Here is a 25,589-nt window from a genome sequence, read left to right as displayed (position 1 = left end):
ATCAATGAACAGGTATGCAGTGGCAGGATCAATGAACAGGTATGCAGTGGCAGGATCAATGAACAGGTATGCAGTGGCAGGATCAATGAACAGGTATGCAGTGGCAGGATCAATGAACAGGTATGCAGTGGCAGGATCAATGAACAGGTATGCAGTGGCAGGATCAATGAACAGGTATGCAGTGGCAGGATCAATGAACAGGTATGCAGTGGCAGGATCAATGAACAGGTATGCAGTGGCAGGATCAATGAACAGGTATGCAGTGGCAGGATCAATGAACAGGTATGCAGTGGCAGGATCAATGAACAGGTATGCAGTGGCAGGATCAATGAACAGGTATGCACTGGCAGGCTCACTGAACAGGTATGCACTGGCAGGATCACAGTACAGGTATGCAGTGGCAGGATCACTGAACAGGTATGCAGTGGCAGGATCACTGAACAGGTACGCAGTGGCAGGATCACTGAACAGGTACGCAGTGGCAGGATCACTGAACAGGTACGCAGTGGCAGGATCACTGAACAGGTACGCAGTGGCAGGATCACTGAACAGGTACGCAGTGGCAGGATCACTGAACAGGTACGCAGTGGCAGGATCACAGTACAGGTATGCAGTGGCAGGATCACAGTACAGGTATGCAGTGGCAGGATCACTGAACAGGTATGCAGTGGCAGGATCACAGTACAGGTATGCAGTGGGCTGAGGGCTCACTGAACAGAACAGGTATGCAGCCAGGAAGAAGTTAAGCCTAACTAATCTTTCCCTATGAGAGACTGCAGCAGCTCGCCCTACTCTCACTAATGCAGGCACACGAGTGGCCATAACGGCCGCCGCTGCCTGCCTTATATAAGGGGGGGTGGGGCTCCAGGGGCTAGTGTAGCCTAATTGGCTACACTGGGCCTGCTGACTGTGATGTAGAGGGTCAAAGTTGACCCTCAGGTGCATTATGGGGCGAACCGATTTTTTGCGAACTTTTGCCGCAAAACGTTCGCGTGCGACACCCGCACGCGAACCACCTAAGTTCGCGCGAACCACGTTCGCCGGCGAACCGTTCGGCCCAACTCTACTCATTACCTCCCACACTCCCCATTTTTTTTTTTGTAATTAAAAAAAAATTAAATTTACAATTAAAAAAAATACATCAATAGTTACCTTAGGGACTGAACTTTTATGTCAAGTTTTTACAATATTTATGTCAAGAGGGTATAACACAGTTACTTTATAAACGATGGGCTTGTAATTAGGGATGGACGCAAAACTGAAAAAAATGCACCTTTATTTCCAAATAAAATATTGGCGCCAAACATTGTGATAGGGACATAATTTAAACGGTTTTATAACCGGGACAAAAGAGCAAATACATTTCATGGGTTTTAATTACAGTAGCATGCATTATTTAAAAACTATAATGGCCGAAAACTGAAAAATAATTTTTTCCCACATTTTTCCTACTTTCCCATTAAAACAAATTTAGAATAAAAAAATTCTTGGCATAATGTCCCACCTAAAGAAAGCCTAATTGGTGGCGGAAAAAACAAGATATAGTTCATTTCATTGCGATAAGTAATGATAAAGTTGTTATAAACTGCTCTGGTGCTCGGGGTAAAACCCCTCAGTGGTGAAGTGGTTAAATATGAATATCGATTGCCCTAAAACATTTGCATAATTGTGCTCCTGTAAGGATTATCATGGAAGGAATTTAAATCACCTTTCAGAAGGTAATTTTACATCACCTGCTGTTAAATAAAAAAGGTTCTAGGAGGCTATGGAGGAATCCTAGTTTGGAACACTTTTAGAACATTTTCTTAGAACATACTGGAAGGGGGGACTGATTTATCTATACTAATGTAAAGAAAATGAACCCATATCCTTGTTTCATGTAATGGCAGAAACCAGACTGGTTGCTCAGGGCAACTGCTTCAGTCTTCTTTGCACTGGTCTTCATAATTGGGCTTGAAGTGGCAGACTCCTTATGAACCCTGCAGCAAGTTGTTATGCTTGTGTTGTCGCACAGACCTGGCACTTGCTGTGCAGGAAAGCCCTGTTTTTACCACAAACACGGGCTTATGGCTGATGTTGTTGTGCTGGTGTCACCACCAGTGTCACGGCAACAGACCATCACATTTTTCCGTGTAGCGAAGTTTTCTGGTGCTAGCATTTCTCTGCTGAATCACCAGTGAGTAAAATCAATAAGCCTGCGGTGATGCCAACGGATGTTGTTCGTTAGAGTTCAGCTCATAAATTGGCATATAGAGGGGGGGTTCAAAATGTTCCAAGTATATACAGTCAAGTAAAATGCTTTGCCTGAATATACAGAAACTGCCTAATTTGAGGTTCGTTTACTAGCTACAGACTCCTTCCTGGCTGCGTTTCTGGAACTACATTGTTTGGGATGTTGCGTTTTTAGCTCTGTAGCCAAGTTTGAATCACTCCTGGTTGGAGGAGGAATACTGCCACTAGTGGCCAAATCGGGGCAAGACAGGTCCCAGGAGCCAAGTAGCAAGGGTAGTTTCTGTATTTATGAACTTGTACAGCTGTGTAGCCGGTTTACATAGAAGCGCCATTGCTAGTATTGAAGCTCCACGGTTTAGTGTACGAGAAAGATCATTGGTTGACATTGGCCTCTAGGATTCAACCATGACAGTTGCAGCTTATTGCCAGTTACACAATTCTATTTTTATCGCTCATCACATGTTGACCATGGCAGGAAATTATTCAGTTCTAACATGTGATCTTGGAGCACTTTCAGTGAAGGATGGCATATTTCTGAGCACATGCTGCAGCAGTAGTTACGGTGCATTGGCCTAGATAGCAAGCTGTCTAGACAGCGTGGTAATTGGTTTACTAACAGGTAGCATGTCTGTTGCAGGCACAACTGAAGCTGTAAACAGAATAAGGAGCCTATCGCCCCAGAAATGTCCATAAATTACCACAATGTAACAAAGCAGCTTGGGGGGACCCAAAACCACTAGGAAAGTATAGGGGACTAAAAGACTAAAAAGCTCTCCTAATCAAAAAGCAATGCTACCCCTACCTATGCCAGAGTGCTGGAAGCGGACTAGATTTTTAGAACTACCGTATATACTCGGATACAAGTCGACCCCGTGTATAAGTCGACCCCCAAAATTTGACCCTCACAAGGTGGATTTTTCCAATTATTCAAGTATAAGTCTATAGGTAAGTCTATAGAGTCTATAGGTAAGCCAGCCAGGTATCTGCCTCCAGTATAGGTAGCCAGCATAGGTAGGCAGCCAGGTATAGTTGCCCCCGGTATAGGTAGGTAGCCAGTATAGTTGCCAGTAGCATAGGTAGGTAGCCAGTATAGTTGCCAGTAGCATAGGTAGGTAGCCAGTATAGTTGCCAGTAGCATAGGTAGGTAGCCAGTATAGTTGCCATTAGTATAGGTAGGTAGCCAGTATAGTTGCCAGTAGCATAGGTAGGTAGCCAGTATAGTTGCCATTAGTATAGGTAGGTAGCCAGTATAGTTGCCAGTAGCATAGGTAGGTAGCCAGTATAGTTGCCATTAGTATAGGTAGGTAGCCAGTATAGTTGCCATTAGTATAGGTAGGTAGCCAGTATAGTTGCCATTAGTATAGGTAGGTAGCCAGTATAGTTGCCAGTAGTATAGGTAGGTAGCCAGTATAGTTGCCAGCAGCATAGGTAGGTAGCCAGTACAGTTGCCCCCATGTATAGGCTGCAGCGGTGGGGAGAGTGGGCATGGAGGCAAACATCTCACCTTCTATCCTCCATCTACTTCCTCTCCCAGGCATCCCATGCGTTGATACCAGCGTTTCCTGTGATGACATCATCACAGGAGACGCTGGTATCAGCACAAGGGGATGCGTGGGAGAGGAAGTAGATGGAGGATAGAGGCTGTGGAAGGTGGGATGTTTGCCTCCATGCCCGCTTTCCCCGCCGCTGCAGCAGTCTCCTCTCACCATCCACCGCTGAGCGCAGTCTCCTCTCTTCTGCTCGCTTCTCCTCCACTCGCGCGGTAACTTCCGGTCCCGACGTCATGTGACATCGGGAGCCGGACCATCTCTCTTAAGGGGGCAGACGCGCGAGTGAGGGAGAAGAGAGGAAAAGAGGACACTGCGCCCAGCGATGGATGGTGAGTAACCCCTCCACACACACACACCCCACATCCATGACACACACCCTCACCCCACTCAGGCTGTAAGTCGCAAAATTTAGGACTATGCGACTATAAGTCGACCCCCCCACTTTTTTACTTTGAATCAGTCCTAAATTTTGCGACTTATACCCGAGTATATACGGTAGATTGTTTTTACTGGCTGAACATGTCACACTGCAGCAGGGATAGTGGGAACTAGTGCTTTACATCTGGATTTTGTTTGAAGAACTCAGCGATGTGTGAAAAAGACCCCTCAAGGTGATGCAGTTCTCACCTTTTCACTTAGAATCTGCCTTGAAATCCTTTCACAGGGTATTGAGGTTGTGAGTAGATATTCTAGATTTATAACGCGTCAATATATTCCACAAATGTGTAAAGTGGGCTATATACCCATCTGTTTTCCAATTGTAATCTATTGCAATACCTTTGATCCATCCTAATTTAAATATAAAGGTTCATACACACCTACCAACTATCTGCTAAACTTGTCTGTTAAGCCTCATTCACACACTCAACAGCGGTCTTTTATGCAGCACAATTATCAAACAGCTTTTGTTGTGAAACCAGTTGAAACCTCAAAGTATTTTGCTATTCAAAAAGCTGATAAGTCATTCCAACAGTTGAATTGACTTATCAGTCTCATCAGCTATTTGAACAAAAACAAAATACTTTTTAGTAGTTTTAACTTGTTTCACAAAAGTTGTATGGTGCTTAATGCTGGGCATACACGGGCCGATGCGCCCTTATCAATCGAGCCGCTGATGGCTCGATAATTTCAGACAGGTGTCTGCTCGATCCCCCCGCGGGCTGACAATAGTGGGGAATCAAGCGGAAGACAAGGAGTGCCGCAGGGATGAGCGGGAAACGATCCGGCCGCCAGCAGGGACGCGGCGGGAGTCGATCCAGCGGCTAATCGAGCTGCTGGGTTGACTTGTGTATGCCCAGCATTACAGACAAGTTTGGTAGATGGTAGGTGTGTGAACCTTTAGGGCTAAAATCAATCTAAACTATCACAGGGCAAAAAACTGATAGGGGCTGAGGCAGGGGCAACTGTAGCTTAATGGCAGTGCTATCAACTTGTTACTCTGAAGTCTCCCGAAAATGAGTATTTTTACTTCAAAAACCTCATTAACATTATTGGCCCTTTTAAAACTCTGCAGAACCGCGGCAGAAAACCCACTCAATCACCCCAAACTCACAGGGGTATATCGTGGGCTCCTTCCGCATAGAGGCAGCGCAGCTCTGCCTCTATGCGTCAGCCCGGATCGCCGCCTCTCCCCTGCCCCTCTCAGTCTATGTTCACTGAGAGGGGTGGGGGAGAGGCGGAGATACGCGCATAGAGGCAGCAGCAAAATCCACAACCAAGAAAGTTGTGGATTTTGCCTGCCGAGTAAGGGGTGAGTTTGGGGTGATTGAGGGGGTTTTCAGCTGCGGTTATGCGGCGTTTCAAAAGGGGCGGTAATGTTAATGAGGTTTTTAAAATAACAATCTCATTTTCGGGAGACTTCAGAGTCTCTTTAGAGGAGCTGTTAGGTATAAGGTCTCAGAGAAAATAAACACATATATCAGTAGCTAAAGATAGGCTGTACTTACATTACATATGCATTTCACTGTCCACGTTTGTACTTCACATAATTTTTATATAGTATTTGCAGAGAATGATGCTCCTGACAGCTCATGGCAGGTTCCATGTTTGTCTGTCTCCTATGAAGCCAAATGTGTCGTCATGTCCTGCCTGCTTCCTGATGATTCCACTCTCACAAACGCTGGCAATGAATAACACTACTGTGCAGTGAATATTAATTAGCCATGTGGCTAGGAACAATAGCGGACTCCTGCAGTGTACTCTGCCAGGAGATTTATTAGTGCTGTGAGCTAGACTGTTACATGCTGTTGTAACTTGAGCCTCACTAGCAGCCAGGGGAGGGCCCCAGAATGCTTTGCAGTATCTGTTATTCGGCTTGCGTCCTCCTTAGGAGCCTGGGAATACGGAGCCTTGCTGTCAGCAAACATCTAAAGTAAGAGATTTTTAACTGCAGTATTGCCTTTTTGGCTTCCTTCTAAACTGTTTAACACAGGAGAATAGAGGTTTAAATTAGCTTTTGCAGCCTGACAGTTACTCTTTAATGAAATCTATTAAATTCAATGTCCTGTTGCAGGGCTTAGGAGTCTGAACAATTTTTGGGTACCAAGAGTCGGTGGTTTCATAAACTGGGTTGGATGATTTTTTTGTACCAACTCCACAGCCTTGGTGCTTTGTGGTTGGAATGTATTTATGATCAGGTCAGAGACGAATGGATAGTTTTGCCACATTGGGTGACAGTCTGGCCACCTTAAAAGACAACTGAAGTGAGTGGGGTATATGGAGGTTGCCATAATTTCCAGAATCCCACCAGAAACAAGCATGCAGCTAATCTTATCAGATCTGACAATGTCAAACACCCAATCTGCTGCATGCTTATTCAGGGTCTATGGCTAAAAATATTAGTCAGCAGGCTAGTCAGGCACCTGGTATTGCTTTTTTAAATCACTGGGGAAATCGCTTTAAAAAGCAATTGCTAATGTGAACTAGGCCTTAAGTAAAGCGGCTCACAGTTCTCAGGCAACATTTTGCGACCCCAAAATGCTAGTAATGTGGCCTGTCCACCTATTTGCTAAAGTCCTCAGCTCCTACAGACGTTTAAGGAAACAAGAGGGGGGGGGGGGGGGGGGGGGGTATTTGTATGAACATGTTCCTTCCAACAGTAGGAACACTACCACCTTCAACAAAGTTAGCCCAGGCCTCGCTTGCAAATACATAGTGAACATCAACCACAGATATGTATCAAAACCATAATTTTAAAAAACATTAACACTAAAACTCAGGAATAGCCCAGCATGCCCTGCACAACAGACTGAAAGGACAGGATCATTTTGCATGCGCCAAGGTATGGCACTTGCCCTACATGCTGCAACAGCTGTTTGAAAATAGCAGGGCTGTGGAGTTGGAGTCGGAGCCGGGGCCATTTTGGGCAGTCGGAGTTGGAGTCGTGGTTTCATAAACTGAGTCGGAGTTGGAGTCGGAAGATTTTCGACAGACTCCACAGCCCTGGAAAATAGAGGCCCGCTAAAGTTCTTTGCATTCAGAATAATCAATTCTTGGTTGCTTGTACCAAATGAGAGCAGTCTTATCCCAATAGTGCATGATCTTTATATTGCTATCTCATCAGCACAACAGACTTTTCCCCCTTTCAGCTGGTAGGTGGTTCAGTTCCGAGTGCGTGGCTAACAGTATGATGTAGCTCAAATAAGCTCAAAGGTTAAAGTAGCAAGTCAGTTCCTTCACTGGTGCATCACACACCACTTCCAGCTGAGTAGCAAGTCTAAGCATGAAATGCTATGCACAGGTTCCATATAACCAACAGCAGTTCTTGCATAGCATAAGGAGTATAGCATTAGCAGCCAGTAGCAAGCGTTAGTCTCTTTGGAGGGTAGCCAGGTCCCTGCATTTCATTCTCCCACGGATGCTCAGTGGCTCTATTACTCACACTAGCATCCTCTCATCGGCAACTGTGCTCTTTGATCTACCCGCTTTCCAGCATGATGGCAACAGCGGGGATCAGACTTCGGGCAGCCAGGGTCTTCCAACAGCCCCTTGTAGCCTTCTGCTCCCTCGATGTCCTGATGCCCTCCATCGTGATGCAGTGAGGCTAACAATCGTGCTGGATTATGGTCCACTGCATGTGCGCTCCCATCCATGCGCACCAACCAACTGCGCTTTTGTAGCTGCGAGCGCAGTTTAATCTTAACTGCAAATGCACCGACCACTCCTGGCCACAGGGTCGCTATCAGGTAGTGTAAGTGGCTGGGCCATAAGTGGCCGCTGAGTCATGGACTTTACGGGCCTCACATCGGTGCAACGGAGGGCACCGGGATACACTGGATTGGAAGAAGCCCCCTGCGTAAGTGAAAACTTTTTTTTTTTTTTTTTTTTTCTTCTTAGGTACTTTAAAGTGAACTTGAGCGGAGAGTGATAGAGGCGGCCATTATTTCCTTTTAAACAATACCAGTTGTCTGGCAGTGCTGCTGAATACTTTTAGCCAAAGACCCTGAACAAGCATGCTGCAAATAAGGTGTTGGACAATTTTAGAACTGACTAGTGCTTATTTTTGGTGTAATTCACTCTACTGCAGCCAAATAGATGATTTCGCAGGCAACTGGTATTGTTTAAAAGGAAATGAATATGGCAGACTCTATTATCCTCACCTCGGGTTCACTAAGTTTGAGTCACCTAAAACCATAGTTTGATCTTCAGGTGCCTTTTCCAGAGTGCACAGATGTTGATCTGTAGTCTGGTCTTTCGCTATCAGACATACAGGAAACCATGCCTTACTATTTCTGCTTGTTCTCGTTGGCCAATAGAGCAGGACATTCTGCTCGGCAGAGACCGCCGCTGCTTGTTGAACAGTAAAGGCTCACCTGAAACAACCTTCAGGGTTTATTTCAGGTGACGTAAGTTGTAGCTCTGTACTGAGCGTTTTAGGATCAGCTCATTGATGGTCCTTGATTGCCTTGCGACTGCTTTTACGTGGCTCATTTGTATGTACCGGGTACTAGGGATGAGTGGAGGCAAAGTCAGATCAGCGTAATACTGGAAGGGGCAAGATGTAGTGACCTCCCTCAGTGTGGTGTTCAGCTTTAGGGCTTACTCAGTGGGATGTTGCTTTGTAATGCAAAGTTAAAGTTGCAATGCAGCATTACAAAACAGAAAAGGGTGGTAAAGCACATGGAAAATGATTCTTTCCTGTACGTGGTAATGTGTTTAGAGGTAACGTAATGCAGCAGTGTTACCATGATGCTACATGTTACAACGCAATGCTAACACCGCACTGTGAATGTCCCATAGGATTATCATTGTAGTGCGGTAAGCTACGTTATAGGACTTTGACACAGCTCTGCAAGGTTCCACTGTGAATAAGCCCTTAGGAGTACAAGTATGCAAATGAGCATGTTTGCTGTAGTGAGAGCTGCAAGTAGCCAGCGTGCAGTAAAAATTACATCTGTACCCAATTTTCTGTGCAGTGGCAGATGTCAGCATCGCACTAATGGCCAAACATGAACAGCAGTATTACTGTGAAATTATGCAAGCTGTGATTTAGTGTCAAAACTCAGCCTAGCATTGATTTGCAGAATTTTTCAAATGTTCAGTGTTCTCACATAAGCGATGAGTTTTCTATCCAATCGCAAACCTGGCTCTTGTTCCATTTCCAGAGCGTTTGCGATTCAGTAGAAAGTATATCAAAATTGAGAAGCGCTTGAAAGCAATTTGAAAAGCTGTTTGCTGAGCGCTTTAATAAATACATTGTATGTATTAATTTCCAGGTCAGAGTTCACTTCCTGATTGACGTCAGGAAGTGAACAAAACATCGCTACACAAGATTGCGCTAGTGATTTATGTGAACATTTATAACTGAATTATTGCAAATTTCCTTCTGTTTTAAGAAGGCAATTACACTAAGCTTTGCTTTTTTAGTAGGAGGACTTTTTGGTTCCTTTTATCCCCCTATACATTCCTAGTAGTTTGGGTCATCCTGAGATACTTGGTTACTATAATGTGAACAAGGCCTGTTTCTTTAATAGTTACTTTAAAGGACACCTGAACTATATGGAGGCTGCCATATTTCCGTAAAAAAATTGCCTGGCTGTCCTGCTGATCCTCAGCCTCTAAACAACAAACATAGAACATTTATATCGCGCTTTTCTCCTGGCGGTCTCAAAGCGCCAGAGCTGCAGCCACTAGGACGAGCTCTATGGGCAGAAGCAGTTTTAGGGAGTCTTGCCCAAGGTCTCCTACTGAATAGGTGCTGGCTTACTGAACAGGCAGAGCAGAGATTCGAACCCTGGTCTCCTGTGTCAGAGGCAGAGCCCTTAACCATTACACTATCCAGCCACCACTGGGTGTGTACCCAGCCTATAATGCTGGGTGTACACGTTACGTTTTTTTCATGCATTTTTGTGACCCGATCTCATCTTTTTCCATTCACTGCTATGAGAAATCGAGGGCTGAAACGATCGGGCGCAATATCTGACATGGCATATTTTATCTATCTGATCCATCTATCGCACGGAAAATCGCACCGTGTACAGCTTAATACTTTTAGCCAAAGACCCTGATCAAGCATGCAGATCAGAGGTTTCTAACCAAATTAGCTGCATGCTTGTTTCAGGTGCAGACACTACTGCAGCCAAAGATCAGCAGGACTGCCAGGCAACTGGTGTTTAAAAGGAAATATGGCAGCTTCTGTCACTCAGATCAGGGGTACTTTAAAATGCCAAGATCCAAATAGGTTCACATCCCTTGCTCTGGCGGTAAACATGCAGCCAAATTCAATATTTAAATGTAAAATTGGTCTAACTATTGTACAGTGTGGCCAGCTTGGCACTTAGATTGAAAGGAAAAACAGTATAAACTCGTTGTAAATTCTGATATACAAAACATTGAGGTATAATTATGCAAATGTCCTGGCCAAGCACCATTAAGTGTGGGTGACGCCTGGTATAGTAAACCCAGATGAAATAGAAATTATTATAGTAAATACGTTTTTTAAACCCCTGCTATACTCTGTATCCTGCTATAGTGGAAGGTGGGCAGGTGCATACATGTCAGTCGGAGACCCATGAGCTGTAGTTAATGGGCAAGCTGGCAGCCGCTTGTAGCCTGCTCGCCATCTGCATGCTTCTCTAGGCCTGTGTAGATTACCTCAAAAGGACCAGCACCTGAGACCTATGCTTCCTGTGTAAGCTGCTGCATGATTACTGTGGGAATTGCACATCATTTGTGACATGCTTGTGCATGGCTGCAATACTACAGTATCATCCAGGCTGCGCACAAATAAGGACAGAGGCACACACTGTCAATACTGCATCTGCATTGACTGGTGAGACCTATGCTTCCTGTTAGAGCTGTTGCATGATTCTTGTGCAAAGCACAAATCCCTGCGTATTGAACACGGCACATTGATCTATCTTTAACCTAGTCAGTGCTCACTTGCTGAAGCATTGAAGAGTCCTACCATTGACTGAATTGATACAGTACTACAGTATATATGCATGACAGGTCAGGTACTCTAGGCCTTTTTATTACAGCTGTGTAACTTAGGACTTTCCTCTAATGGTTAGTAGGCCTGGCTCCTGAACATTTCTTTCTAATGCTGGGCATACACTGATAAGATTATGCGCCGGATCAACCCGCGGGCTCGATCCTGGCGCATCACCGCTCGTCTCCGCCGGCGCATGCATCGATCCCTGATCGTCCCCGCGGCAGTGTTCTCCCCAGAATTTTTTCCAGCCGGGTGGCATGAAATAGTAGCTGGGTGGGTTGAGATGAAAATGCAGGGCAACTCTGCTTACAGCATTGGAGGAGGTGAGCCGATGATGGTGGTCACCAAATCTAGACAGTGTAAAGGCAAAAAGCGGCTGGGCACGTCCAGTAAAAACAGGCCTTTATTATGATTCTATTAAAAAGCAATGCTAAGGACCAGAGCAATGGTCAGCCAGGAGAGAGGGTAGCAAGCATGAAAGAGACGTCTACAGCTGTTTCGCACTCAGCAAGGAGTGCTTCATCAGGACACTGAGCCCCCCTCATATCCCCCCTTAAATACTAAGTTAGGATAACGAAGGGAGGAGATCGCCACAAGCAGCGCACCCACAATGTCCGCATGAGATACTTCCGGGACGCCGTCTGCGTGCCAAATACTGGAAGGAGCGGGCCGGAAATCGTCATCTGCATAGCCAGAACGCTAGAGCGCATGCGTATGCAGCGTCTTATTCTAACTGGTCGCCCCGACTGCCTACTTCATACAGGGAAGCTCCACCCCCCCCACTCTAGTCAGAGGTCACTAAGGGACCAGCCCTCCCACGTAGCCAGGAACAAGGCGGATGGAAAAGAGACGCGAAAAAGCGTCCCCCCGCACCTAGCAACAGGCGGGCCCAGGCTGGCAGTTGCCAACTAATCATGCAAAATGCATAAATATGTGGCTCAAACCCTATTAAACAAAATCAAGAGGCTAAACTACCTGACCAAGATGCACGATTCCACTGTTGGATGAGGCTGCAGGCAGACTCCTCCCCCTCACATTCAACCTATAACAGGGAGGAAAGAGAAAGAAAAGAGAAAACAGAAGGATTTCATTATAAAAACCTCAAATAGAAATAGTATTAATATTACTCAAATAAACATGATACAGGCAAAATATCACTAGTTACAAAAATACTGATAAATCATTGCGTTCATTTAGTCCCAAAGGGCCTACCGCCTCAAAGAAAGAAATCCAATAGCTTTCCCTGCGTTGGAGTTTTTTAACCCAATTACCACCCCTAGAATCCCTTTTCACTGTTTCTAAACCAAAGAACCTAAGCTGTGAAGCATCTCCTGTATGCACAGAATTCATGTGTTCCATGACCCTGGGGCAGCCCTTCGCCCGGGGGTTGCCCAGTGATCTACAATGTTCTTGGTATCTATCCTGCATCATACGGGTGGATAAACCAACATATATATATTGACACGGGCAAATAAGCACATATACAATACCCTTAGTTTTGCAGTTAAATCTTACAGATTTACCAAATCTGTGGAATTCCTTGCCCGTTATCAAAAGATTACAGCAAGAGCATGAGCCACATCTATAGTTACCAGGGGGTCTGCTTCTACCTAACCAACTCTGCGTGTTCACACTAACAAATTCACTGTGTAACAGTTGATCTTTAAGATTGGGAACTTTTTTGTAGGAGATGCATGGAGTCTGGCGACATTTATCTGCTAACAGTCTAGTGGTAGCTTCCCTATATGAAGTAGGCAGTCGGGGCGACCAGTTAGAATAAGATGCTGCATACGCATGCGCTCTAGCGTTCTGGCTATGCAGATGACTATTTCCGGCCCGCTCCTTCCGGTATTTGGCACGCAGACGGCGTCCCGGAAGTATCTCATGCGGACATTGTGGGTGCGCTGCTTGTGGCGATCTCCTCCCTTCGTTATCCTAACTGAGTATTTAAGGGAGGATATGAGGGGGGCTCAGTGTCCTGATGAAGCACTCCTTGCTGAGTGCGAAAAAGCTGTAGACGTCTCTTGCATGCTTGCTACCCTCTCTCCTGGCTGACCATTGCTCTGGTCCTTAGCATTGCTTTTTAATGGAATCATAATAAAGGCCTGTTTTTACTGGACGTGCCCAGCCGCTTTTTGCCTTTACACTGTCTTTACCTGCTGGATCTTGTTAGGCTTGGAGCACTCCGGAGTGTTTTTGGGCCTTGTGCACCTCCCCCTCTACCTACTGACTGTGGTCACCAAATCTAGTCTGGTGGAGCACCCAGCTAAAAGAGCCTGGGGAGAACACTGCAATTATGCAATTAAAGCACACCTGAACTGGGAGGGATATGGAGGCTGCCATATTTATTTCCTTTTAAACAAAACCAGGTGCATGGCTGTCCTGTGAATCCTCTGCCTCTGATACTTTTAGCCATAGCCCCTGAACATGCATGCGGATCAGATGCTCTGACTGAAGTCTAGCTAGATTAGCTGAATGCTTGTTTCAGGCATGTGATCCAGACACTACTGCAGCCAGTGATAAGCAGGAATGCCAGGCAACAGGTATTTAAAAGAATATAATTATGGCTGCCTCTTTATCCTTAGTTCAGGTGTCCTTTAAAGTAAACTAAGCATTTGCAATTACACTATTTTACGTTCACAATGATGTGCTGTGGGGGGTAGAGACTCCTGTGGCCTCTCGACCATATGAGAGCCTTGCACAATTCTCCATCATGGGTGCTCCTGCTGCAATGCATCTTTGTACTCGCATCCATGGACTACATCTCCTGGCATGCATTGTGATGAGGGCACATCTAGACCAGACAAAGATGCAGCACTGTGCGGGATATCCGTGGATAAGATGGCAAGCTCCATCTGGATGAGGCCACAGGAGCAGCCCCCCATTAGATGAGGTTTTTTTAATTTAATTCCAGTGGCTGAGCATCCGTGGTTTCCTGTTTTGCATCACTCCTAAATTTGCAAACCATCACTTTATGCCCCTGCTAGCCAGGCACACATCCTGGACCACTGGCGTGAGGCTATAGCTTATAAACCTTACAGACTACACCAGGGGTGCCCACTAATTAGATCTTGATATACTGATAGATCCCAAAGGACTTCTGGGTAGATCCAACACCGTCCACTTGAGTGACGTACGTGTCACACTGACTTGGATGAGCTTAGTGCAGTGTTCTGTCCTGACGTTTTGCACAACAGTGTAGAGGGTTATGATGTTGCAAGATGGGGAGCCAAATATTCATATGCATTATATTCTGCTGCGGATTACAATTTTGCCAGACACTGAGTGATATTGTAAGCATGATATTGTCAGTCTGGCCAAGCACTATTCTGTTTTGCTTACCAGGGAGTACACTAAGATATGCATCTAATTTACTGTCAGCTTGTAATCGCTGATGGACGACCAGCTTGTATCTGTAGATTCTAACTCAGAGGTCAGGAACCTTTTTGGCTGAGAGCCATAAACGCCACAGACTTTAAAATGCATTTCCGTGAGAGCCATACATTGTTTCAAACTGGGACAGTGCGCATGCGCAGCAGAGGGCCATGTTGCCCTGTGGTCATGGTGATGTGTATACAGTTGATCCGCCGGGCAACGGAAGTGTCAGACACGACTTCATCTTATCTTGGGTTTCAGCAATTTCCCCGAGAGCCAGACAGGAGAAATACTGACTAACAGCTTGTACAATTAGTTAGCAGACTTGGGGGTTGATTCACTTTATAGGACAAGATCCCCACACTTTGGCCCAATAGGCTGCCTGTCAAGTGACAGGCAGCCTACTGGGCCAATCAATGTGCAGGGATCTCATCCTGCAAAGTCACTAGGCCTGACAGGGTCCAGAGTGGGACAATTGGAGCAGCTGTTTGTTATGGGGTAGCCTGAGTAAGTTAGTAGTGCATGCTACAGCAGTAGCGTGCCTACTTTGAACATTTTACTTGCACTGCCACACTAAGCTGTGCTGCTTGAGCAGTGTAGCTGAGTGAATCAACCTCTACTGATTTGTCTGTGAGCCAGATGTAGCCATCAAGAGCCACATCTGGCTCCCGGGCCATAGATTCCCTACCCGGTTCTAACTAGTAGGTCATTTTTATTTGTAATTTTCAAAGTAGCTCGCAATCTGAAAAAGTATAGGCATCTCTGATGTACGCAGTCAGTTTTGGGCTTTCTGGTCCCTATCAGTGTATGCTGATACTAATGTAGTTGTATGGACTAGGGATACCTCATGGTGACCAAAAACCACAAAAAAATATAAGGGGCTAAAAGACTGAAAATCGTTCTTATTTAAAAGCAACTGACTGTTGGGAGCATCTGACAGGCTGTGATTCCACCGCATTCAGCTTCCTTTGTGAAAAGGCTTAGGGCTGGTTCACACAGGCAACTGCCAGCAGCTTGTTTCGCAAATGTCAAGTAATTTTCCGATTATGAGCAGAAAATCGTTTTGCATTGTTTCCCATTGGTTTGTCGATACATTTTTCAGCCCCTAGGGCAGTGATGGCTAACCTTGGCACTGCATGTGTGGTGGAACTAGTCCCATGAGGCATTGCAATACTGACAGCTCTAAGCATAACTCGTGGAGGCAGAGGCATGATGGGATTTTTAGTTTTCACAGCTGGAGTGCCAAGGTTAGCCATCTCTGCCCTAGGGTATTATGGAACCGCAAACGCAGCCAACGCCAGAAGCTACATAGTGTCTTCGAAAATTTGATCCACCCAGGCGCTTGTGCAATCGTCGGCAAAGCATTGAGATGAATGCTCCCATTTATCTCAATGCAAGATGTGGTGGATCCCAGCGGTAAATGACATGCAGGGACACTGGCCGACGCCCGTCTTAACCAGCCCTTAACACCTTGTGCAGAAGCTGGCCTCCCATTCCATGTGCAGATCTTCCGTGTTAAACTATTTCAGCCGCCCGGACGTGAAGCTCAAGTCTGGCCGGCTGCTCTGCTGCAGTGGCGCCATCGCGGGCGTGCCCCGTGGTGTCCCCGGTAGCCCTGGGATCAGTGAACGGGAACATGGTTCCCGATCACCGATCAGTCTCCCCAGCAGAAAAACTGAAGCGCTCTTACAAGAGTCTTCAGTCTTTCTGCCAGTAAAAATTTCCGCATCCCCCTTGTTCTTCTGCTTAGCGAGAAGCACAAGGAGGGAAAAAAATTAGGTGTCAGTGTTCTCCCCAGAAAATTTTTTTCCAGCCGGGTGGCATGAAAAAGTAGCCGGGTGGAGTAAAATGGGCGTGATCATGACATGGGCATAGCTAACTAATGTAACGCTGTAACTCAAAAGGGCCCTGTTTTTTGGGTTTTTTTGGGTGGCTAGTGCTGTGGGTAGGAAAGTAGGTCGGGCTGGTGGCTAGTGGGGTGGGTGAGTAGGTAAAAAGATCAGGCTGGAGGCTAGTGGGTAGGAAGGTAGGCAGGTCCCGCCCTCTCGGATAGCATGGCAGCAGGTTGCTCCTTACATCGTATGGTGTGAAATCTGATCCTCTGCTGCTTCCCGAAGGTCTCCCCCAACTTCAGCAACTGCTGTCAGACAGGACGCAGGCTGTGGTACTAGGCCTGAACGATTTTAGGAAAAAATTGATTTGAGTGATTTCTGTCTGAAATTGCGATTTCAATTCACGATTTCCTTCAAATGAAGCTTTGTTCCCCCTCTTTGTGCCCCCTTTGCCTCTTTATGCCTCCTCTGGGTCTCTCTTGCCCACTTTGGCTATCATTCATGAAAGTGCTGTCGGTATGGAGAATCAGTGCGGGAAAACACAGCTGGCTGTGTTTAAGACTTCTGGGTGGGCATTCATAAATAAGTATCAATGTGCGGTAGCAGTGCGGAGATTCCCCGAACTAGGTTGGCGGTAGGCAGGCGGAGACACGGAAGCTGCCGAGTTGATACATTTCTCCGTGTTCCGCTCTGCTGCAGCTGCCTGGGAGGTCTGTGTGTCTCCATTCACTTACATTGGTATCGCCACATCAGAGGGAGCGGTACTTCCCGACCTCACTCCGCTTGCGGTGATCTTTATGAATTAACATTTTGCTACATTTGTTCCGATAATCACCGCACAAGGCGGTGATTTATCACTCTGCTCTGTAGTGTCATTTTTTTCATGCGGAAAGAGCCTTTATGAATGTTGACTTTGCTAAGTGGTTGGTAAAGTCAACTGTCTTAAGCATTTCCGCATGCGGAAATGCTTTATGAATGATAGCCTTTGTGTCTCTGTGCCTGCTCTTTCTCTCTCTCTGTGCCCTGCCCACTCTGTCTCTGTGCCTCCTTAGTCCCCCAAGTTGCATCAGTTCTGGACATAGCTTCCAGCACGAGTCCAGCAATGCCTGCACGGAATACTTCCTGTATATCATGTGACATACAGGAACCCAGAGTTTTGCCAAGCACAAGAGCTGGCAGACGGTGATAGAGGACGGACAGCGTTTCGACTCGTGCGGAAGGTATGTCCAACACTGCGGGCCGCACGCGCCGGGATTTTGGTGAAGTTTGAAGCCACTTCAATCTTCCCCCATGTGGAAATGACGTGATTGCGATAATTGCCGATTTGACGATTCCAAAATTGTGATCTTGGTGATCGCGATTTCGGTTTAAATTCGATTTATCTTTCAGGCCTATGTGGTACTCATTCCTGCTAATCACCCGGATTCCTCCATCCACCTCGGTACTCATCCCTGCTGATAGCCCGGATGCCTCCATCCTCCTCTGCCAGCCAGTGGCGTGTGCCATCCACTGTGGGGCGGGTCCACGGCGAGGCAAATTCATTTGCATACGAGGTAATGCTGCAAATAACCCCTAGTGGAAACTAGCCCTATGTCCTTCCATGCCATACTCTTTGAGTTGCGAAAAGATCACAATGGTGGTGGAAAGTTGCATAGCGCACAGTGCACGCGGTAAAAGTGTCATGTGAAGCATACATTAAACATGTTACACTGCCACTGTAAACGCACGTTGTGCACTGCTTTGACGGGACCAGATTTACTGCACCCGATGTGAACATACCATGCGATTACATTGCAAAGGAATGCAACAGTGTAAAAGGACCTTTAGCATTTGCATGGATTCATTTTCAAAGTAACACTTTGCTTCTCAACAGGCAGAAATCCTCAATGCAGAATAAAAACTTTGAATCCTCTATTATATATTAAAAAACAAAAATACCTAGTAGCTGTTTAATCAGCTGTCAACTCTCCTCTCCGAAATCTTAACCCCAAACAAAATATTGAATCAACCTTAAAAAACTAATTATAGAGCAAAAGAAAATGAAGGATCAGAAATAAAAATTAGCATACCATGATTATATTACTCACCTGATAGGGAATAACAGGACAGAAGCGCAGGAAACTATTTTGGAACTACAAACACCTGCAACCTGACTCTGCACCCCCCACCAGTCAAATATTTTGCTGGAGTTTGGGCTTAAAGTGATTAAATACGTCAATGGAATAAAACAAGAAATAAACATTACACCGGAATTTGGAGCATTTTTTAAAACCTGCTTTCCAAGTATCTTCACATCCTGAAGCACAATTCGGCCTCCACACTTGTTCTGGAATGTCAGCAAGTCTTCAGAATGGTCTCTCTTCTTCTCAGACACAACGTAAAAGCCCAGGGACTGGTAGGCATAGCTCGCCTGCAGCAGCGTATTCACCAGAGAGTAGCAGATACTTCGGTTCTTGCTTCAACAGTGATTCAACGGAACAGAGGCTTCTGTGCGCCGGACCGATCCTCACTCCTATTCAGTCAGAGACACCACCGAATCCCACCAGCATCATGACTTCCCAGGTCGGCCAGAACTACAAGGAGAGCGAGGCTGGAGTGAACCACATGGTGAAGTTCCAGAACAAGCGTTGAGGCCGAATTGTGCTTCAGGATGTAAAGCAACCTGAGGCTGATGAATGGGGGGAATGGAACACTTTCCAAGTATGTCTGTCAGACTCTTGAACCTCCGTGACTCCGTTGTTCTCAGGTTCGCCGCACGGCAGTGCTAGGACCCTGGGGACATCACATCACCATGTGACCGCCGTGCAGGTCGGCGAGGCCGCCTATTGGCTGGAGGGTGGTGCAGACGCACATTGATTTGTGGAAGACGCTGACCCATCCCGCCCAGTGCACTGTGCACTAAGTGTCCCCAGTTCAAGGCTTCGCAGCGGCCATTTTCTTGAGGATCACCGCTCAGAGAAAGTGTAAATACTCAGAAAAAAGGCGCCGGCGGGTTTCAAAACAGCCGGGGCGGCCCGCCCACCTAATAAGTCCTGGGGAGAACACTGCTGCAGGCACTTCTTATCTTCCGCTCGATTCCCCACTATTGTCCGCCTGCGGGGAATCTATCCAGCGGGTCATCCGACCTGTTGGATATCAATCGAGCCATCAGCGGCTCGATTGATAAGGAGCAAACGCTCTGTGTATGCCCAGCATAACACCTAAAAATTGTGGATCTGACCTTCCTCCACTGCTCCTTCATATCCAGTAAGAGTGCAAAAGCTGCACATATTTCTATTATGTACTTGTATAGCACTGACATGTTACTGTCAGAGGAGCTCATAATCCCAACAGTATGTTTTGCCTCATACACAAACAGGCAGCACAGTGGCCTAGTGGTCAGCGCTCTCACCTTGCAGCGCTGGATTCCCAGCCAGGCCAACATCTGCAAGGAGTTTGTATGTTCTCCCTGTGTGCGCATGGGTTTCCTCCAGTGATTCTAGCTTCCCCCACATCTTAAAAACAGGTGATTGGCTTCCCCCTCAAATTAACCTTATGCTGGGCATAGACTGAGTTTCTTTTCCTTATCAATCGAGCCGCTGATGGCTCGATTGATAATATCCGACAGGTCCGATGACCTGCCGGATAGATTCCCCGCCGGCAAACAATAGCGGGGAAACGAGCGGCTGGATAAGGAGCGCCGGCGGGGATGTGCCAGCATCGAGCCAGCGGCTCGATCCGGCGCATAATTGCATCAGTGTATGCCCAGCATAAGACTACAATACATTATACTTTAAAATTGGCCCTAGACCAGGGGTGTCAAACTCAAATAGACGGAGGGCCGAAATGTAAAACTTAGACCAGGTCGAGGGCCGACAAGTATATTTATCCCCCACCATTTGGAATGACCGCACAATTTGCACTGCACGTTATAGCCGCGATGCAAAAAAAACCCTCATTGTAGGTAGGGTAGCCAGGCATAGGGGACACCTGTATAGGAAGCCAGGTATTTAGTTGTCCCCAGTATAGGTAGCCCAGAATAGGTGCCTCCGGTATAGCTAGGCATAGGTGCCCCCAGTATATAGGTTAGCCAGGTATGTATAAGTAGCAGGCATAGGAGCCCCAGAATAGGTAGCTAGGAATAGTAGGTGCCCCAGTTTAGGTAGCCAGGAATAGTAGCCCCAGTATAGGTAGCCAGACATAGCAGGTGGCCTAGTATAGGTAGCCAGACATAGCAGGTGCCCCAGTATAGGTAGCCAGGCATAGCAGGTGCCCCAGTATAGGTAGCCAGGCATAGCAGGTGCCCCAGTATAGGTAGCCAGGCATAGCAGGTGCCCCAGTATAGGTAGCCAGGCTATAGCTGGTGCCCCAGTTTAGGTAGCCAGGCTATAGCTGGTGCCCCAGTTTAGGTAGCCAGGCTATAGCTGGTGCCCACTGTAGAAAACCAGCCAGCGAGCGCCCCCTTTCACTCCCTCACCTCCTCTGGTGATCACATCCCTGGCTGTTGCACTCTCCAGCGCGGCATGTGGCGGCAGTTCTGCAGTCTGCACACCGTGATCCACACAACGAAGAATGATGCAGGAGAGCAGTGTGTCCCTGCCTTCTGGCGCGCGTATACAGCAACTTCCTGTATACAAGCGCTAGCAGGCAGGCACAAACACACCACTCTCCTGTCTTCAGTGCACGTGTCACGCTGGTGTGCAGAACTGCCGCCACCCACCACGCCGGAGAGTGCGATAAGGGATGCAATCATGCGAAGGGAGATGCGGAGGAGGAACAGAGTGATAGAGCGTAGCAACACTCTATCACTTATGTGAGAAGGTGGGCTGGGCGGAGCAGAGCGGGCCCGCTAGCGTAGCTGCGGGCCAAGTTTAAAAGCGCAGCAGGCCAAATGTAATGTTTACAAAAGTAGCGGCGGGCCAGAGTTTGACACATGTGCCCTAGACTGTTTAGCGATTCGAATGTGAGCCCCTGAGGGACAGTTAAGTGATAACACAACAGAAGATGTGGAAGATGCCAGTGCTATATAAATACACCATACTCATATGGCTGGTACACACAACAGTGGAAATTCTAGTGTGTACAGCATAAGCGATATGGTTTAGCTGAGCGAATATTTTGTTACCTTCCTTACACCTTCTTCCAAAGTAGCAGCTGATATCTGCCTGGAGCTGCCAAACTATGGATCAGGTCTTAGTTGCTGTGGGTGACTGTTGTGTATGTCCTTATCCACGCTCCTGAACAATCTTCACAGGTCAGAGATGTTCTCACTCGGATACAGTGAACAGCTTCTGCCAGCACTTGGTGCACAGAAAAGTTCAGCGTGTGAGTTTCATGCTAAGTGGGAAAATGACACTTCACTTTACTCGAAGTTTAGTTCTGCTGTGACATGGATAAACTTGTTATACAATAGGATCATAAGGCATTGGGACAGGATTGTGGCTGGTTGCTCTCCCCTGTCAGTGAATGTGTTAATGTCACATGAGGGCCGGACAACTCAGGCAAGTCATGCCCTGCTTTGGCGCCGGCTTTCCCTTTTACCAGATTTCTTTTATCATTTTTGTTGTCTGGTGTGCATGCCGCCGGTGGTGGCAGCGAATGGAGGGAATGCAGGGTGGGGTGAGGGATTTCTTTCCTGCCTGAGCCAGCCCATTTTTAGATTTCTCCTCTTCCTGTCATTAAATGAACAATATAATCTGTCCGTGTCGGGTCCCTGTGTCAGTCTGATGGACCAGCGTGATGCGGTGACTTCCCTCTGCCAGAAGGCTCGCTGCACTCAGAGGATGCCTGCTGATCAATGTCTCAGGTACAGCACTAGCTCGCTTATGGCTGAGTATTGTGGTCATATAGGCATGTCGGCATACTAATGCGGAGGGTAGAAACTTTCTACACTGCCTTGTCTGTAACAGTTATAAGATTGTGCTCACACTTCCTTGCATTGTAAAATGCAGGGAAGGACAGACTTTTTCACCAATGTGATTTCATCTGAGCAGATTTGTCTAAGCACACCTCTCCATTCATAGGATAGCACAGCTTTCACTGTGGCTAGGGTGAGGTTAGGAATCCCCTGGCAGTGTTCTCCCCAGAAATTTTTTCTAGCTGGGTGGCATGAAAAAGTAGCTAGGTGGGGGTGTAAGAGGGGAATGCAGGGTCAGTGCAACTCTTACAGCAGAGGAGGTGAGCTGATGACAGCCGGGTGCTCGCCAAAATTAGCTGGGTGGAGCACCCGGGGAGAACGCTGCCTGGAATTAGTTTTAAGGAAGCTGTAACGAGGTTTGTGTTTATATACCAGTTATAAACCGTGGAATTCAGAAGCCAGTCTAGTCAAGGAGCCAGCAGGAACATTTTAATAGCCGGCTCCACTAAAAGAAACTGGACAATGAAGCGGAAAAAATGTATGAGTTGTATGTGTAGTACGGATGAGGAATAAAACATTAGTAGCAAAGAAGACTCATAAAAATTTTTTCAGTTATATAGCTTTTTTTTTATAACATTGCATTATTCTTTTTGCAGTTTACAAATTACACTCAGCATCTTAAACTATAAAACAGAGCAGAGCTAATGACCCTCTGAACTTCTCTGCAATAAAATTTTCTAAGTTGTCTTTCATTGTTTGATGTCTAAGTGCTTCAGAAAATAGCACTGCTCTCTGACTCAATTAGTCGGAGAGCTCGGAGAAGCTTTTTTGCATAGATAGTAAAGTTTCTTAACTCTTCCTCTACTGGAAACAATATGACTATTAGCTGTACTACACATACAATTCAGTATACCAGACGTTTATTTTCACTTCAGATTCCCTTTAAACTAGGCACTAGCTGTTTGTATGGAGCTTTGTCTGCCTGAGTTTTGAAACTTGTCCTGCAGTGTGGTACGCCTGACCCAGGCACCTGTCCTTATTCATGAAGTCCACTGCCTCTGTATTCACCTCTGGCTGCTATATCCTGTGAGTTAATTTACCTAATTCACTCTGAATAGGCCTGATTGTGTTCTCAATGCTGCCTGGTGGTTTTGTAATCTGGGTGATTGAATAAGGGAACAATTGAGAGAGGAAACTGCAGATTCTGCTGCATTGAGTAGTTGTGGACTCTTCCTGAGAGTAATGAGCTCTCCTTAGACTTAGTTTGGGGGGTGTTACAAAGGAATCAGACGTGTTTTCCCTCTCAAATATACTCTATTGCTACTTTATGCAGAAAGGAGGGGAAACAGCTGTTTAAACAGGGCTTTAGTCATTTCTCCTTAAATTACAGCTCTAAATCTTCTGATTTCAGTCAATGGAAGTTGTTTAGGAATTCCATTGTAATTTGTCTTCTCATCTTAAAAACTGGTAGCTATGCAGAGTAGCCTGCAGGAAAATGCTTAAGGCGCATACACGCACTACATCCGGCAACGACTGGTCCGTCAGACCCTCCCGCTGGAGGGTATTGCGTGTACGCGTGGTGGGCTGAATGTCCGCCCAGCGGGATGGTCTGACGGACCCGTCGTTGCCGGATGTAGTGCGTGTACGCACCTTAAATGTGTTGCCGCTGGCAGTTCTTGTCACACCTGTATGTTGTCTCATAGAATGTGTCCACTAGCAGTGATGAGCTGTCTAGTTGGGCAGTGCTAATCTTTATGGTTATGGTAATTAAGCAGCCTCGGTAGTTCGGAGGAGCCGGGGTAGTTTTCTAAATAAGTAGTTAACTTGCCTGAGCTGCTTATGTAACCGTGCTGTGCATGCTTCCTTTTAGCATACCCTTCAAGCACTCTCTGTATGCTGGAATAACCTTGAAGTTTTGAATCCAGATGATACTATTTATTGGCTAACTTAGAAGAAAAGCTGTAAGCTTTTGGCTGTGGAGCCTACCTCAGCCACGACTCCTGTATAGGAGTAGTCCGAGGAAGGCTTCATAGCTGAAAGCTTATTCCTTAGCCAAATGTATTGTCCGGATTCAAAACTTCTTGCTTTTATTAACTTATTCACTACAAATTAATTTAACATGTCAGAGAATACTTAAAGCATACCTGAACTGGGGAAAAAATAGACCCTTACTTCAGAGGGATGCCTATGGATAGTCCAAACTTCCCTGGTCTTCTTCATCCCTTCAGTTTGTACGCTAGGACCCTTCGACATTCCACAATGTAGAATATGTTCAATCGCAGCCGCACTGCTGTGTACAAGCGTGGCCTTACTGTGCGGACGCAAAGTACTATCTGGCAGTTGCATGGAGCTGCCCTAGCACAGCTTTTACCCCCTGCATGACCGGCTTTGTTACTGTGCAGCCTCGGACCATACTCATTCCTGTGCAGTTGCACTCATAAACTGGGGGCGCACAGCTGTGAAGAGTCTCGATAAGCAGCGGGAGCGGTCAATGAGTAACAGAAGTGTGGTAAGGATCTTTTTTTTTTTTTAATTCAGATTTGTTTTAAAATGGCCAAGTAGTAACAGCGGTATGGAAACTGCCATTTTTTCAGTTTGACTAATGCCAGTAGTTTGGCTGTCCTGATCTTTCTGGCTTCAGTGATGTGGAATAGTGGATAGCACTTTTGCCCTTGCAATAGACCTTGCTTCAGATCTTTGCTAGGACACTAGACAAGACAAATAACATTTATATTGCGCTTTTCTCCTTGCGGACTCAAAGCGCCAGAGCAGAGCAGCAGCCACTAGGGCGCACTCTATTGGCAATAGCAGTGTAAGGGAGACTTGCCAAAGGTCTCCTACTGAATTAGTGCTGGCTTACTGAACAGGCAGAGCCGAGATTTGAACCCTGGTCTCCTGTGTCAGAGGCAGAGCCCTTAACCATTATACCATCAACCATTACACTATCTGCATTGTGGATGTATGTTCTCCCTATGTTTACAGGGGCTTCCTTCAGGCACTCTTGTTTACTTTCACACCTCATAAATATAGATATGTTAATTCGTTCCACACAAAATTTCCTTTAAATCCTTGTGCACATGCTAGCTGGCTCTCGGCACGCTCCGTAGGGTGTATACAGCAGCCCCTGTGCCCTGTGGGCGATGGTAATGGTAATTGTGTACACACCTTCAGACTGAAGTTACTGGATGATTCCTATGGTACGGATTGGATTGTGATCTCATGGGACAGTGACACTACATGCTGGAGATATGTGTTCGATAAATCTGTAATTTCCAAGTCGTCCACTGTATGTATTGGCTGCTGTCCCACACGGGGCTGTGGTGTTGGTACAA

The 25,589-nt window shown here is 46.4% G+C and overlaps 1 protein-coding gene across 3 annotated transcripts in view; it reads left to right on the top strand.

The window, feature by feature from the left end:
* Nucleotides 1-25,589, top strand: part of AZIN1 (antizyme inhibitor 1) — a 77,354-nt gene that overhangs the window by 12,187 nt on the left and 39,578 nt on the right. The window contains exon 1 of one of the 3 annotated variants that reach the window (XM_068237762.1): nt 22,118-22,206. The exons of the other annotated variants lie outside the window; for them this stretch is intronic. The gene's annotated coding sequence lies outside the window, so the exon portion shown is untranslated. Of the gene's footprint in view, nt 1-22,117; nt 22,207-25,589 lie in introns of those variants that run through there. 3 annotated transcript variants of the gene reach the window in all.

The sequence above is a fragment of the Hyperolius riggenbachi genome, chromosome 5, assembly GCF_040937935.1.
Source record: "Hyperolius riggenbachi isolate aHypRig1 chromosome 5, aHypRig1.pri, whole genome shotgun sequence".
NCBI classification, from domain to species: Eukaryota; Metazoa; Chordata; class Amphibia; order Anura; family Hyperoliidae; genus Hyperolius; species Hyperolius riggenbachi.
Note: the sequence above shows the minus strand (reverse complement) of the source record. Positions and strands in the feature narration are given on the sequence as shown.